The 16,293-nt window shown below is 35.8% G+C and overlaps 1 protein-coding gene across 21 annotated transcripts in view; it reads left to right on the forward strand.

The window, feature by feature from the left end:
* LOC127068236 (polypyrimidine tract-binding protein 1) overlaps positions 1 to 16,293 on the forward strand; it is a 390,025-nt gene that overhangs the window by 259,058 nt on the left and 114,674 nt on the right. The gene's annotated exons all lie outside the window — the stretch shown is intronic.

The raw sequence follows: 16,293 nt of genomic DNA on the forward strand, positions 1-16,293 counted from the left end.
ACGAAATACGTACGTAACGTCCTTGACGTCTTATCGTCTTATTAATTATTTAATTATTTTAAGTAGACAGGATATGGAACACTTACCACCCATCTCTCTCTCTCTCTCTCTCTCACTTTCTCATCTCGACATACGTCGTTTTCTATCTCCATTTTGATCATTCGTTTTCGTTTTCTTTTTTTCAACTTTCCTTCGAACAGCAGTTCTTTTTCTCGCGAAGAAACGAGACCATAAAGTGAGCTTTACGAGCGTGTCGACGACATTGGACGAGGTAAAGACATTATTTTACAACGTCGTTCGTAGTCAACGGGACGCACACGTCGAAAAGAACGTAGGATCGATTACCCTTTACGCAACTAATATAAAAACAAGACAAAGACAGAGAGAGAGAGAGAGAGAGAGAGAGAGAGAGAGAGAGGGAGAGAGAGAGAAAAAGATATAAAGAATACGCGAACATTTATCATATATTTATGAAATATTATAACTTCACTAAAATCACTTTATCAGTCTCTTTCTCTTTCACTCTTTCCGTTTCACTCTGTATCTCTTTCTTCCTTATGATTATTTTATTCCTTTCTCTCTCTCTCTCTCTCTCTCTCTTTCTCTCTCTTACTTTCTTTCTCTTTATCTCTGTTCTTGTCAGTATATAAAAATCATGTCTTTTTTACGAGCCCATCACGCTTGTTTGTTTGTTTGTTTGTTTCTTAGACGCTCTCAAATACTTCTCGTCTTTGTTGCTCTCTAATTAGAAATCCTTAGTATTAAAAATAGAAATTCGTTCGTTTATCAACCGAGAAAAAAAAGAAAAGAGATCTTACTTCGATAGAAATTCGTCGGGTTTTGAATTGAAAAAAAAAAGGAGGAGAAAAAAGGAAGTATTGAGATAGGTGAGAGTTAATTTCTATAGATGTTTCATTTTTTCTTTGTCTCTATTTTATTCTTTTCTTTCTTCGCTTCCTTTCTTTCTTTTTTTTTTTTTTTTTAATTTTTTGTTTATTTATTCTTCATTTCTTCTCTCTCTTTCTTTCTGATACACATTGTGCCATCTCGAAAGAAAGAAAAAAGATATCGCATATTTCAGAATACTGAACTTTCATAAGAACTATAGCTGGGACCCTGGCAATAGCTGCTTACACGACTGAAAAATCACCCTCCCGTGGTAGCCGAAGCGAAAGTAAAGGAGAAATGCTTTTAGTTGAAGAAACAGTATCAGCGTTGAGGATAGTAGTACTACGGACTGACTACTACTATGGTTTATATACGATGAAGAAGGAAAGAGAGAGAGAGAGAGAGAGAGAATAGCGAAGAGTGCGGGGGTTTACCGTGAGAGAGTTGGTGGTGTGTCAGACTAAAAATGCGACTTTCTTTCGTCGCCATAGAAATATTCTAGATTTATGAGTTTCTAGAAAACGCGTCATATCCGGCCGGCTCTGGAGTAAGACTCACTCTCTCTCTCTCTCTCTCTCTCTCTCTCTCTCTCTCTCTCTCTCTCTCTCTCTCTCCTCCTTCTTTCTCTTTCTCACTATTTCTTTCTTTTTTTCTTTTTTCTATCTTTGAACTACTCGTACGAAAAGGACCACTCTCGTCGTATTACGATTGCGAAATAGAGAGAAAGATAGAATGAATGTAAGACTGAGAAAGACTGATATGTATACATTCATACATACATATATACATACATACATATATATATATGTAAAGAGAGAGAGAGAGAGAGAGAGAGAGAGAGAGAGAAACAGGCGTTGAAACGAAGTAGGAATTTCTCTTTCTCTTTTTATCTCTACGTGCTCTACAAAGAGCAATGACTTTTTTCAAAAGGAATATTAATTTTACTTGGAGTTTAACTTTATTCTAAGAGGTAGAAGGAGCAATAGGGGGGGGGGGGGAGAAAGGAGGGTAGGCATGAATAGGGGAGAATGCATTCGTCTTTATATTCGATTTATGGGTCGAAGAAGTAAAAAGGATCGTCTGCAAGTTGTGTTAAAAGGAAAAAAAAATGTATACATATATATGCATGCATGTATGTATGTATGTATGTATGTATGTATGTATGTATGTATGTATGTATGTATGTATCGAACTCTCGCTTATCCGTTCGACCAAATTTCCTTTCCATTCCTTTCCATTCGAACCCTTTCAAGCGCGATACTTTCGATTAAAAAGTTCACTCGTTGCTCAATTTTTCTTATAGCCTCGGGAAAAGATAGGATAGCATAGCAATATAGCATCATCATCACTTGGCATCGTGTCCTTCTTTCTCTCTCTCTCTCTCTCTCTCTCTCTCTCTTTCTCTCTGTAAAGTCCCTTTTCAATATAATTCGAGAAAAAGTTTAACCGTGCCCTTTAAGGAGTTAATCGTTTCTGTCGCACTCGCTTCTGCTCGATTGCTCGGCATTTATCTTCATCGTGCACTTCGTTTTCATCGGCTTCGAATCAAGAGAGAGAGAGAGAGAGATAGATAAATAGATAGAAAGAGAAAACGATCTCATGGAAAAGGAAAAGGAGCTAAACGCTCTTTGAGATGCAGAGAATGATAGATAGGTAAAATAAAGATTTCACTTTACGTTTACCAAATGGTATTCGTACGAGTCTTCTTTACGAATTATGATTATTATGATTTTCCTTCGAACGTTTTCGAAAAGATCTTCTCTTCTTCTTCTTCTTTTTTAGAAAGAAAGAAAAAGAAAGATTTTTGTAGAATAACGAACGTGCAAATAAACCAACCAATAAAAAAATAAAAAGAACAAAAATGAAAGAGATGCGAAGGTCATGTGAAGGTTACTTTCGAATTTCATCCGCGAAAAGTATAATCGCTCTCGCCTGAAGACTTAATTTTCTATTGGCTGTTCTTTCTTCGAAAAACTCTTTTTCTTTTTCTCCTTTCTCTTCATCATTTTATCAACCATCCTTCTTCTTCCGTTCTCTCTTTCCTATTCTTCATCGTTCGTTCTTAAAATCGACAAAAGTTAGAGAAGGTGGGAGAATAATAATAAAGGCCGATTGGACGCGGGCAACCGAAAGATCGAAATTGTATCGTGAGCGATATCGTCCGGTATAATACGACCATAAAGGGTTTCGATGGTCATTCGATCTGCCTTCCTCTCGTCGTATTCATCGTGGCCCTTCCTTTCTCGTAGCTTTTCTTTTCCCTGCAAGGCATTTTCCAATTCCCTCGAGTATATACAACAGAGGGGCGTGCTCGTCCTTCTATACTTTACGTTCCCTTTTTTAATTTATCTTTTTATATATCAATCATATAGACGTCATATAGAACGTGTAAAGCGTACATATATGTACGACGTGTGATATATGTGTAATTATTATGTTATATAATTTTAGAAATTAACAAAAAGAAAAAAAAAGAAACGAGAGAAGAAGTTACTCAACGAAAATAAATCTCGATAGATTTCTCGAAATAATTTAGAATGACAATCTATTTCGTATATTTAATATATATATATATATATAAAGAGAGTTCATCAGATCATCTTGTATAAATAATATATCAAATTTCCAGATAATTATAAAGGATATGATCATAACCTTTATAAAAATACACGTACACACGTATATGTATAACTGAAAGGATTTAGTTAATTCGATCGTCGTTAAAAGAATATTTCCGATTCATTCTTCGCTTCTTTTCTTCTTTTTTCTCTCGTTTTTTCTTTCTTCGCTCTTTACAACGTTAGATTAGATATGTGCATTGGTAAATACGAAATTGGTTGAGGGCGTTGAAAAATGTATGTAAATTGGTCCCCGATGAACGATATGGAGATAGAAAAGATATCACACACACACATACATACATATATACATTTATATATATATATATATCATAAATACACCCATACACACCCAGAGAGACATACACGTTAAGATAAGTCGTTCGATCTTTATCGTTTCATCATTGCTTTTCACGAAACGAATGGTTCTGGCACATCTCGAACTTTTTTCTTTTGGCTTTCTTTTCTTTCGTTCGTTCTTATTTCTTCATTCTTGTTCCTTTCTTCTTTTTTTCTCTCGACAGTCGATGTGTTCCTCGATACAAAGTCACAGTTTCCCGTTTAAGAGAAAGAAGAAGAAGAAGAAGAAGAAGAAGGCGGCGGCCTTCGCGGTATATTCTCAGTTATATTCTCAACTTTACCGGTTAAATTCTCCTCGTTTCCGGCGCTATTTCGGTTCCCTTGGGTTTACGGAAGACTCGAAAGTAATCGTCCGAGCTCGACCGTTAATTATTTCTCTTCTCCTTTCGCGTTCTCTCTCCTTTATTGTCGTTATTAACTCTGACTTTTTTTTTTCTTTTCTTTCTCTCTCTCTCTCTCTCTCTCTCTCTCTCTCTTTCTCTCTGTCTCTTTTTGTGCTTATTTCTTTCTTTCTTTCTTTCTTTCTTTCTTTTATCATTTTTCTTCTTTTTTCTTTTCTTCTTTTTTTAAAGGAAAGAAAGAGATAGCGGAAAAGGAATAGTAGGAGGAGTAAAAGTAGGATGGAATGAGGTGATGGGGATGGGGATGAGGTTGAGGATGGGACTGAGAGTTAGGGGTTGAGGGTTGAGGGTTGAGGGTTGAGGGTTGAGGGTTGAGGGTGATAGAAGGGAGGTAGGGAATATCCTTCAAAGATTCCAACATCGACGTTCACAACGAGATAGATGTATTTATCGTTAGGTAACCGTTTCAAAACTTCTCGTGTACGGTTTTAATATAAATTCGATATAAAGTTTAATAGCTTCGCAGAGGTAAGATCCGATCGGTCGAAATCTTCGAAAGCGAATCGAGACATTCGGAGTGTATGAAAGAGAGAGAGAGAGAGAGAGAGAAAGGGAAGTTGAAAGTTAGAGAAATAAACTTTATTGTAACAGACCAAAGCCCCGAAGTAAAGAAAAACGGAAAAGATATACATAGTTACCTTTTCGAATAGGGAGAATAATATTAAAAGTATATAACTGTGTATAATTTGCAGTGTTAATGAGACATTTAAAACGAGGTTATTGCGAATGACGTTAATCGAAAATCTTCAAGGATCCAATTTATTTTATAGTTATTTATTTCTTTTCTTTATTCTTTCTTTCTTTTCTTTTTTTGTTTTGTTTTGTTTTACATCGAGATCATCTTTGTTAGAAATACGAGATAAATATACCGAGTTTTTAGGCTAATCCCCTTCGTAATTATTATCGTCGCTTTTGTAACTTGTTTAAGAGCTAAAGTAATTAATTAATTTGCAATATTAAAGATACAGAAGAATGGGATTATTAAATATCTTTAAAAAAAAAGAGAGAGAGAATAAAGAGAGAAAAGAAAGTGATATTCAATTTATTTAAATACGTATTTTACGTTTACGGTTATGGTTGTGTTATATCGGAAAGAAATTAGATAGCTTCTTTCATCTGTAATACATTCATAATTTATTACTTAATAATTTTATCATTCATATTTTATCATTCATTCTTTTATTTCTAACATTCATACTTAATTTTTAAATAACCAGAGTACTAAACTACTGTTTGATCGCGTAATTAAAATAACCGATAGAAAGACAGATAGAAAGAGAAAAAGAGAGAGAGAGAGAGAAAGGGATAGAACCACAATCGTAGAATTTATTTTTCGCACAGTTTGTAAAGCAGTAGAGAAAGAAAGAAAGAAGAGACAGACGGAAATAGAAAAAGGGAAAATGAAAATTTTCAGAGAGGTAGTAGCATCCAACATACGAACTTATTTTTCTGGACCGATGAGGACACAGATAGAAAGAAAGAAAGAAAGAAAGAAAGAGAAAGATATATATACTTACATACATATATATATAGAGAGAGAAAGAGAGGGTGACAGAAGAGAGGGTGGATAAAGAGTGAAGAGAGATCTTCGCGCTGTGTTTCTCGCGCGTATTTTCTAGGAGCTACTCGTAGGTCGTAGTAGCATCATTTTGAAATTCATGAAGCCGAATGGTGTAACCGCGTAAGAACAAAGTTTAGGTGGATTGAGAGAAGAGGAGAAGGGGAGGGAGAGAGAGGGAAGTTGGGCTTCGGGGTTTGCTTGAAAGTGCCCCGAGGAGAAAAGGTCCGAGAAAGTAACTTCTTCTTAACCCACCCCCTCTGTCACCCCTAAACCCCACCATACTACCACCACTACCAGCACCATCACCACTACTAACGCTCTCGTGTTCGTCTTCTTTTCTGGCGACGAGAAGAAGAGAAGACGAAGGGTGCTGGTGGGGTCGGAAAAAAGATGAGAGACGTGCTGCTACGGATGAAAAACGGTGATCCGAGGAGAAGAGGGTGAACGAAAGAAGGGAGAAAGGTTGAGAGGGGTAAGGAGAGGGATTGAGAAGGGGGTGAGTAGGGGGAAGTGAGCAAACACATTTTCTATTTGCATGTGACGTCGTTCGAGAGGAAAAAGCGAGAGAGAGAGAGAGAGAGAGAGAGACAGAGAGAGCTCTTTCGATATTTGAATATCCGCTTCTCGCGAAATTAAATGTGATCCGAAAATCATTTTTATATTGGCTTATGCAAAATCGTGTAGACGGCTCTCCCCCTTTCTTTTTCTTTCTGTCTATCTATCCATCTATCTGTGTATCCTATGTATCTATCTGTTTCTTTGTCTTTTCTTTCTCTTTCTCTTTTTCTTTTTGTTTCTACTTTCACGTATAATGCCACGTCATACTATCTTCTTTCATCATCCTTTTCATTTATCCATCTTATACTCTTCTGTCTGTCTTCTCTCTCTCTCTCTCTCTCTCTCTCTCTCTCTCTCTCCCCTTCTCATTTTCTTTCTTCCTTTCTTTCTTTTTCTTTTTCTCTTTGGTTGAATTCAGCAAACGTTCTATCGTCGGAATTTAACGCACATATATTTACCGTCTAATTAACGGCCATTGTTTTATCTAACCGACAAGAGAATCGCCCTGTCGAGATAGATAAATGTTCCTTCCTTCGTCGGAACTCTCTCTCTCTCTCTCCTCTCTCTCTCTCTCTCTTACTTTCTTTATACTAATTGTTATTACTCATCTCATCGTTTTCACTTCCACGTTTATTTCCAAGGATTTGAATCCGACAAAAAGATTGAATCCTTACTATCCTCGAACGATCTCTCTCTCTCTCTCTCTCTCTCTCTCTCTCTTTCTTTCTACGTAGTCCGAAGGAATTATGAGATAATTAAAATTTCTTATTCTTATTGCTCGTCTAGTAAGCGAACGATCGACACGATTCTAACGAAATATCTTCTGATTGTTCTTCTCTCATCTAGAGAGAAATAGATTGAAGGAAAAAATTGAAGATAAAAAAGAAGTTGAAAAAAAAAGGAAAGGGGGAAAGTTAAAGAGAAGAGAAAAAAATAAATGGGATGAAAGAGAAATTCGAAGAAAAAATTTAAAGATTTTCTATAGAAAATCCGATATGGAGTATAACAACTCTCTCCCTCTCTCTCTCTCTCTCTCTCTCTCTCTCTCTCATTTTATTCCCATCGTTCCAAAAAAAAAAAAAATGGGGATGATCAAATGATACACATGTACGAGAGCAAGCTTTTCACGCGTCGCTCGTGCAAATGAAATCTTTTCGTATACGGAGCTCTCACTAATTAAGGCGAAGCCCACCTCCTCCAATCGACCTCATTAACGTATAAATATAGCATCAATATCATTGGGCAGAGAAAACTAGTGAAAGAGAGAGAGAGAGAGAAAGAGAGAAAAAGAGGAGACGAAAGGAAAGAGAGAAAGAAGAGATACGTACCTTTTTTTCTTTCTCCTATTTCTTTTTTCTCTCTTTTTTCTTCTTTTTTTTTTTTAATGATTACGTTTTTACATACGTGGACGATAACATGGTTCCAGTTGATAACACGAAACTTATGCTCGAGTTGTTCGTGTTGACCATCGAATTAAAAAAAAAAAAAAGAAAAAAAAATAGGGTAATGGTAAAATATATATATGTATATACAAAGGGGATGCAAAAAATGGGACGAAGTAGCGAAAAAGGGGTAAAATTCGAAGAGAACTAGAAAAAAAGAAAGAGAGAGAGAGAGAGAGAGAGAATGAGAATACGAGATAAAAAAGATATATACGATTATCTCGAATATTTTTTTTCTTTATCATTTTTGTTTTATTTTATCCATTTTCAATAACCATATTTGCGTCGTTCTCTCGATATCTCGAAACTTCGTGGGCTCGAGTTGACCACAGAATGAACTTTTTAAAATGAAAAAGATCTAACGAACGGAAAGTCTGATTCTAACGAAAAAAAAAAAAATAAAATAAAATAAAATAAAATAAAAGAATGAAAAAAATGAAAATAAAGAAATAAAAAACGAAAGAATAAAAGAAAATGAAAAAGAAAATCGAGAGGAAAGAAAGAAGATGAAGAAAAGAAAAGGAAAAGAAAGTAGGGGAAGAGAGAAAGAGGGAGAATAAAATTTGGAAAAAGAGTAATATACATATGTACGTACATATAATACACATAGGGACGAGAAGTAGGAAAGAAGAGTGGAAAGGAAAGTGGAAGAGAATTGGGAAAGAGGGAGGAGGAGGAGTGTAAGGGTGTAAGGGATAAAATTCGATCCTCTTTTCGAAGCTTCCTCTTTCTATCTTCTTCCATCTCCTCTACCCTACTCGTTCATAGCTCAGTGCACTCGGTAGTCCCGGTCAAAGCGTTTTTTTCACGAGCTAACGAGCGCTCTTAATTTCTGCGCTTTTTTCTACGTCATTTGCTCGAAAGGAGCCATGAGAGGAATAGGAGTAGAAGTAGGAGGAAGAGGAGGAGAAGGAGGAGGAGGAGGAGGAAGATAGAAAGAAGAAGGAGAAGAAGAAGAAGAAGAAGAAGAGGAAGTAAAAGTTGGAGGTGAAGGAGGATGAGGATGAGGACGAGGACGAGGACGAGGAGAAGGGGAAGATGAAAATTATAAGAGTATGAGAAGCAGCAGGGATGCTGGATGAAAAGCTAAGAGGGATGAGTAGGCAAGGAAGAGGAGGAGGGGGTGGTGGAGGGAGGGGGATGTGTAGAGGGATGGATAAAGATCCTAATAGATGGCCGGTCGTCATCGTTGGTATCTTTCTCGTCCGAAAAATTCGCTTTCACGAGATATCGAATCAGATACAACGAACGATCCAGTTTTATCCGAGCGACGATCTTGTATTTTTTTTTCTTTCTTTCTTTCTCTTTTTTCTTTCTCTCTTTTTTTCTCTCTCTCTTTTTTTCTCTCTCTCTTTTTTTTCTCTCCTCAGTTCTCCTTCCTCCTCGTCGACGTCCCTTTTCTCTGCTCACACATCTTTTTTGTCTTTTTAATTTTCTCTTACATTCTCCTTTGTCGTATCGACGCTTCAGTTACTACGACACGAAGCTAAGCTTCTTCTCGTTTTACGATGCTAGATCTTATGCAAATTTGATCTTGTTTGTTTGTTTATTTATTTATTTTTTATTTGTTTCTTTTCATTCGTTTTCTCGTATTTTAATCTTAATTCGAAACTTTTGTTAAGGGAGAATCCAATATATTTCATTCGCAAACGACGCTAAACGTTTCTTTATTTTCTACGGTGATAATCGTAGAATTATCGTAGGATTTCTACTTTTAAGGATATAAATCGATCAGTCATTTCGAATTAAAATGAATTAAAATGAACGTGTTACTCCGTAGATAAATCTTGTTCGAAAATAAATACATACTTTTTGTGTTATTGTCAAGAGAAGAAAAAAAGAGAGACGAAGATTAAGCTAAGAGTTCGTTTCTTTAAGATGGAGGAGGAAATTGATCGATAGATTCTTTTTTCTTCATTCTTTTTTTTTTCATAATCTCATCTCAACATTTCATGAGAATGAAATAATCTCGAGATAATAGTGTCATACACCTTGTTGAATCTTCAAAAATCTCGAGAAGAAGGAGGCGTTAACCGTGTAATAGTTAATAGTAGTAGTAGTAGTAGTAGTAGTAGTAATAGTAATAGTAATATGTAGTAGTAGTAGAAAACAGCCAAATAGCTAGGTCAACCAACCAGTGTGGTTATATCTAGCTAACAGTTAGCTAGCTAGCTAGCTAGCTAGCTAGCTATCTAGCTCGTGTAGCAGGCAATACCATCCATCTTAAAAGGCAATAACCAGGAGCAGCAACACGAGCGGCAATAGTAGCAGCCAAGAAAACCGGCCTTTCTCTTCTCTTCTCTTTCTCTGATACCCACGTCCTCGACCAATCACTGTGACTATCTCAAGACACGATATTATTTTAGTCTGGTCTTATGTAATATAGCATATATATGTATAAACGTGTATATATTTTATATCAAATATAATTGCTATCATATATATAACATAGATAATAAATCGATCTTCGAAATCGTCAAAAAAGAGAAAGGGAAAGAGAGAGAGAGAGAGAGAGAGAGAGAAAGAGAAAGAGAGAAAGAGAGAGAGAGAGAAAGATAGAGGGAGAAAGAGAGAGAAAGAGAGAACTTGCTCGTTTCGATGGATGATCGGCCATTTTGACGGTAAAGAATGTTTAATGAAATGTTCAATATCTTATAGCAGCACTTCTTCTCTATGCTTCCTTTTCGTGATATACTCGTTGCGTACAGTAGCCGTCGCCATTTTTTTTTATTTAAAAAAAATGTTCCTTTGTTTTTAACAAATTATACGAAGAGAAAAAGAGAGAGGGGGTGAGAGAGAGAGTGGGGGAAGGAGAGAGAGAGAGAGATAGGAGGGGGAAAGAGAGAGAGAAATGAAAAATATTCATTATTTATGTTTACATATGTATATATACATATACATCGAAGCGTTCTAGGATTTTCCAGTCAAACTTTGTCGGTCATGTTCTATGAGTCAAGATGAAAGAAAAATCTATATTATGTAAACATCGAACGATTCGGGGCTTCGTTATAAGAAAGTTATAACGACGTCAGTCTTCCATCGACAGGAAGGAATTGATCATCGTAAATGATAGTTCTCGTTTGTAACTTGTATCATAGCGAGAGTAAAACTTCGTTATCGAGATTATTCATATTTCTCTTAGAAATTTCTTTAAATAAGACAAAGTAGACTCGTTAATACCAGTTTCAATCTGCATTTATATGACGTATTCTTTTCTTTTTTTTTTTTATATACTCGTTAGCACTCGTAGAACGTATCGACGAAATTTTATTGAAAATTCTTAGACGTTGCGTATTATATACACCCGGTGTGTGTATGTATATGTATATATATATGTATATATGGATATGTATATTTTTTTTATTAATTATATAATCGTAACACACACGCATATGGCACACACATACACGTGTAGAATCGTGCTAGTGAATTCGGCCGCTACTGTAACGTGACCGAAGATGCATGTAAGTGTTCTCTTACTACTATCTCGATATGCATGTCTCGTTACGTGAAGGAATAGGAGAAGGAAGAGGAGAAGGAGAAGGAGGAGGAGAAGGAGGAGGATAAGAGGAAAGGGGGTTTAACACTGCAGGGTTGCAGGTAAGTCGATCAGGAGACGACGTTTCTCTCTTATCTCGAAAGTTGAAATTGCTTCGTAGCGTTTTGAATGGTACAGCGAAAACGAGATACGTATCTGTCCTTTTCGAGATGTCTATCCTTCGTAAGAATGAGAGAAGCGAAAGAGAGAGAGAGAGAGAGAGAGAGAGAGACAGAGAGAATGAGAGAGAGAAAGAGAGAGAGACAGACAAAAAGTATTAAAACTCTAACGTAAAACGTCCTCTCCTTGTTTCTTCGAATTAATTGAATATATAAAGAAAAAATAAAAGAAGAGAAAATGGACATTTTCGATTATCTCGTTTTCATAATGAAAAGAAAGAAAAATATACGTCGTTGGTTTTCATATTTTTTTCTCCTTGGAATATTTTCGTAGATTTATATTTTTAATTTCGACAGGTGTTATTCTCGAATAATTAATAAATATTATTTAAATAATATTTCCTTTTCTTACTTTCTCTCTATCTCTTTCTCTTTCTCTTTCTTTTTCTGTATCCCTCTCTCTCTCTCTCTCTCTCTCTCTCTCTCTCTCTCTCTCTCTCTCACTCTCTCTCTCTCACTCTCTCTCTCTCACTCTTTCTCCTTTCTATATATATATATTCTATATATATATATATATCCTTTACATACACACATACAATTAATGTTAAGAGACAATTAAAAAGAAATATTATCGTAACGTTTGTACTTCTCGAGAAAGATATTATATATGGAAGATATAAACAATGAAAAATCCAAGGACTTCTTCGTCCTTGGCCGCGTCCTTTTTTTCAGAAGCCTTTCATTAGTAAACATTAGACGGTATAGTTTGTTTATCGAGGCGAAAAACACAGTGTTATTGTCTGAGACACACCGTAGAGAAACGCATATATATATATATATATATATATATATATATATATATACACACACACACCTACATACATACATACATACATACATACATACATACATACATACATACATATATATATGAGTTGAACGAGCACCGGACTTATTCTTCCACTTCTTCTTCTACTTCTCTCTGTAAGTAAGTTAGTCCGTTTGTGGTTGAGTGAAATAGAAAGAGAGACAGAGAGAGAGAGGATTATTTCCCGAGGGATCGTAAGGATCTTTTTCTTTTTCTTTTTCTTTCTTTTTCTTTTTTTTTTCGAAGAACATTCGTCGAGCTTCCTCTCTCTCTCTCTCTCTCTCTCTCTCTCTCTCTCTCTCTCTCTCTCTCCTTCTCTCTCTCTATTTATCTCCCTTTCTCTCTTTTTTCCCTTCCATTGCTTTAATAGTTCCACAAAAAAAAGAAAGAAAAGAAAAAAAGAAATGAGGAAAGAAACCGAACGTTTCCTTTGGTCGAGCTCTGAGAAAAATTCGTTCGTTTCGTCGTGAAACGAAAGAAAGCAGTGGAATAAGGGTGGACAACGAGAGAAAGAACGGGAAAAGCAAGAGAGGAGAGGGATGATGGTTGGGAGGAGGGAGTTAAAGAGGGTGGATAGCAGAAGAGGAAGAAGAAGAGAAAGAGAAAGAGAAAGAGAAAGAGAAAGACGGAGGATCGTCCATAATCCATACATTCGTGAAAAATAAATAATACAGAAGCTTTTTAAGAGTCTCTCTGACATACAAGTGAAAGATAGATAGATAGATAGATAGATAAATAAATACATAGATAGAGAGAGATATATAGATAGATAGATAGATAGATAGATAAAGAAAAAAAGAAAAAGTGAAAGAGGAAGAGAGAGAGAGAGAGAGAGAGAAAGAAAATTCGTCTCTCACTTCCTTTTTATTTCTTCGTCTCTTTTCCTCACATTTTCTTTCTTTCTCTCTCTTTTTTTTTTTATCTTCGTCCTTGTCCTATCCACCCTTTCTTTCTCCTTTCACATAAGTACGAGCAAGTATTACAAGACCAAAGGCGATCTGGTAGTTTCTTTCTCGCTTTATCCAGAATATCCGCGATTTTAGTTCTCTATTTCTCTCTCGTTCTTTCTCTTTCTCTTCTTTTTTCTCTCTCTCTCTTTTTCGATCTTTGAACGAGTCTCTTATACCTAATGGACTGTACTCGGAGTCGAGACTTTAAGCAAGAAATATTCGAGGCGGAAGTAAATCCAACCCCTGTCTCTATTTCTCTCTTTCTCTCTCTGTCGCACTTTCTCTCGATCTCTTTCTTTCCTCTTTCTCATATCTTCAATTCTCTTTCTCGAGTGATACACGTCGACGATAACGTTCATCGTATTACCACGAAGAAGAGAAAAAGAAAGAGAAAACAAGAGGAAGAAAGAATGAAAGAGAAAGTTAAACGAAAGCTTGCATTTCTTTCTTTACTATGATTTATTATTTTTCTCCTTCGACGATCTTATCCTCTCTCTCTCTCTCTCTCTCCTTTTTCTTTCTTTCTATTTATTCTGTCAAGAATTAACTGACCTATCACAAATTTTCTCAAAATATATACGCGAACGAACGATTTCCGACTCTCATCTTCGAGTTTAATATCACCTTGAAGCCGTTCAAACGACGTCTCTTATAGGAAGCAAGAGAAGATCGTTACTATATCGAGTTAACTATCGCCATAGCAATAGCCATAGACTCTTAATGGCCAGTTTGAGGATTCCTTTTATGTTCTCCTCGACGATTCCAAGGGTTTCTTAGCACGAAAGCGACACGTTTCTCTCATTCGATCTCTCTCTCTCTCTCTCTCTCTCTCTCTCTCTCTCTCTCTCTCTCTCTCTCTCTCTCTCTCTCTCTCTTTTTCTAAACTTTCATTTTCTTTAAACCATCTCCCAAATGGGTCAAACCGATCAACGTCGGCCAATATACGATCATTACGATTTATATCGATTTATATTATTTACGGCAGAACCACTCGAAATTTATTGGAAAACGCATAATTCGGTTGTTGGTGTGTGTAATACGCATATGTATAATACATTGAAATTTAACAGAATGTTCTCGCGCAATACGCCATAATTCATTCGTTCGTTATTAATGAAGCCCTTTACCCCTCTATCACAACCTCCACTTCCTCCTCTCTCTCTCTCTCTCTCTCTCTCTTTCTCCCTCCCACCCTTCTTCCTTCCTCTCTCTTTCTCTCTTTCTCGTAATTGTATTCAGTGAAATTGTTTATTATTTAAACTCGACGCGATTACGGTAGTTTGAGGTTGCTCGTAGTTAGAACGTAATCAGAAATAATTTAGGCGGACCGTTTGCCCTGTGCAACAACTACCACCACCATCAACCACCACCACCACCACCACCCGTTCTCTCTTGCAGTGCGCGATAATAAATTTATTATTTCTCACTGACTAAGCACCGAGTTTTATCTAAGGAACGAACAACACTGCCGGAGAAATAAATAACGCAACGTGAACGTTTTCGTCGTTACACAAAACACAATGCTCGTCGTTACAGTTAGTTCTCTTTTACCAACCCTTTTCACCTTTTTCTTTTTTTCCTTGAGGAAGGGGTGAGTGGAGCGAGGGGGAAGGGAATTTTTTTTCGCCTCCAATTTTTCTTTTTCTTTTTTTTAATTTTCTTAATTTTTTTCTTTCTTCTCCTTTTTCTTTCTTTTTTCTATTCTTTTCTTTTTTCATTATTTTATTTTATTTCGTTTTATCTTATCTTATCTTATCTTCCTTATCATTTTATTCTTCTTTTTTTCTTCTTCTTTTTCTTATTCCTCTTTAATATACTTCGAAAAACGGAGAGATCTTCGCGTTCGTAGAACTTTATCAAATTATCGGCTGTTTATTAAATTCTTTTAACTTTCACATTCTTTCGGTTTTTCTCTTCGTTCTTATTTTACGAAGTGTGTTAACTATGAGTCTCGTTCGTTGTTTTTATTTCTTTTTTCTGTTTTCTTTATTATTATTATTATTATCCTTTTTTTTTGTTATTTTTAATTTTGTCTGTCGCTCCTCTAGAATATTCCGAATATTTTAATTATTGCATTAACGATTATTCGAGGAAATATTTTTTTTAAGGGAAAAATATGATTCAGAGTTTGATAGTTATCGTCATTTTTATACGTAGAAATAAAATTTAATAATGAAATTAAAAGGATCTGATTTTTGATGCAAAGCACCTTCCTTCTTTCTCTCATTTGTGAAATTTCGTCATTTAAAACAAGTACACGAAGAAGGTTTATGTTGAACAACGTAGAAATCTTCTTTGGGAATCTCTTTTGCTTGAATAATCACGAGCTTTCTTTCTCTCTCTCTCTCTCTCTCTCTCACTCTCGCTCTCTCTCTCTCTCCTCCTCTTTCTATCTCTATCTTTTTTCTTGTCCTTTTGAATAGTTAGGACATAAGTTTATACTCGGATTAAAAGCATCTTCTCTTGAAGTCCTCTTTTCCGGGTGTCACCTCTTACGTTTCGTTTCTTTGAAAAAGCTTCCTTCTTTTACTCCTACTACTACTCCTATTACTACTACTGCTGCTACTACTACTACTACTACTACTCTACTCTACTACTATTACTACTATTACTACTACTCTATTACTATTACTACTACTACTACTACTATGAACACTACTACTACTTTCTTCTATATATATATCTATCTATCTATCTATCTATCTCTTTCGTTTTCTTCCTCAGAGTCGCACTCGGAAGATGAAACTTCGAAAGGAATCAACGAAGAGATTTCTAATCCCTCTTTTCATCCTTTTTAAGTAGTTCTCGTTTAAAGGGAGGCTCGTCACGATTCGAATCGAATTGCGAAGGCTCCATCGGCTTATCTTACGGCTGATATCTTCTAATAAACGATTAGTTTGCTCTCTCTCTCTCTCTCTCTCTCTCTCTCTCTCTCACACTCTTTTAAAAAGTTAAATAAAGGAAGATATCTCTCTCTTTTTTATGATTTA

This window comes from Vespula vulgaris, chromosome 12 (assembly GCF_905475345.1).
Source record: "Vespula vulgaris chromosome 12, iyVesVulg1.1, whole genome shotgun sequence".
Taxonomy (NCBI): Eukaryota; Metazoa; Arthropoda; class Insecta; order Hymenoptera; family Vespidae; genus Vespula; species Vespula vulgaris.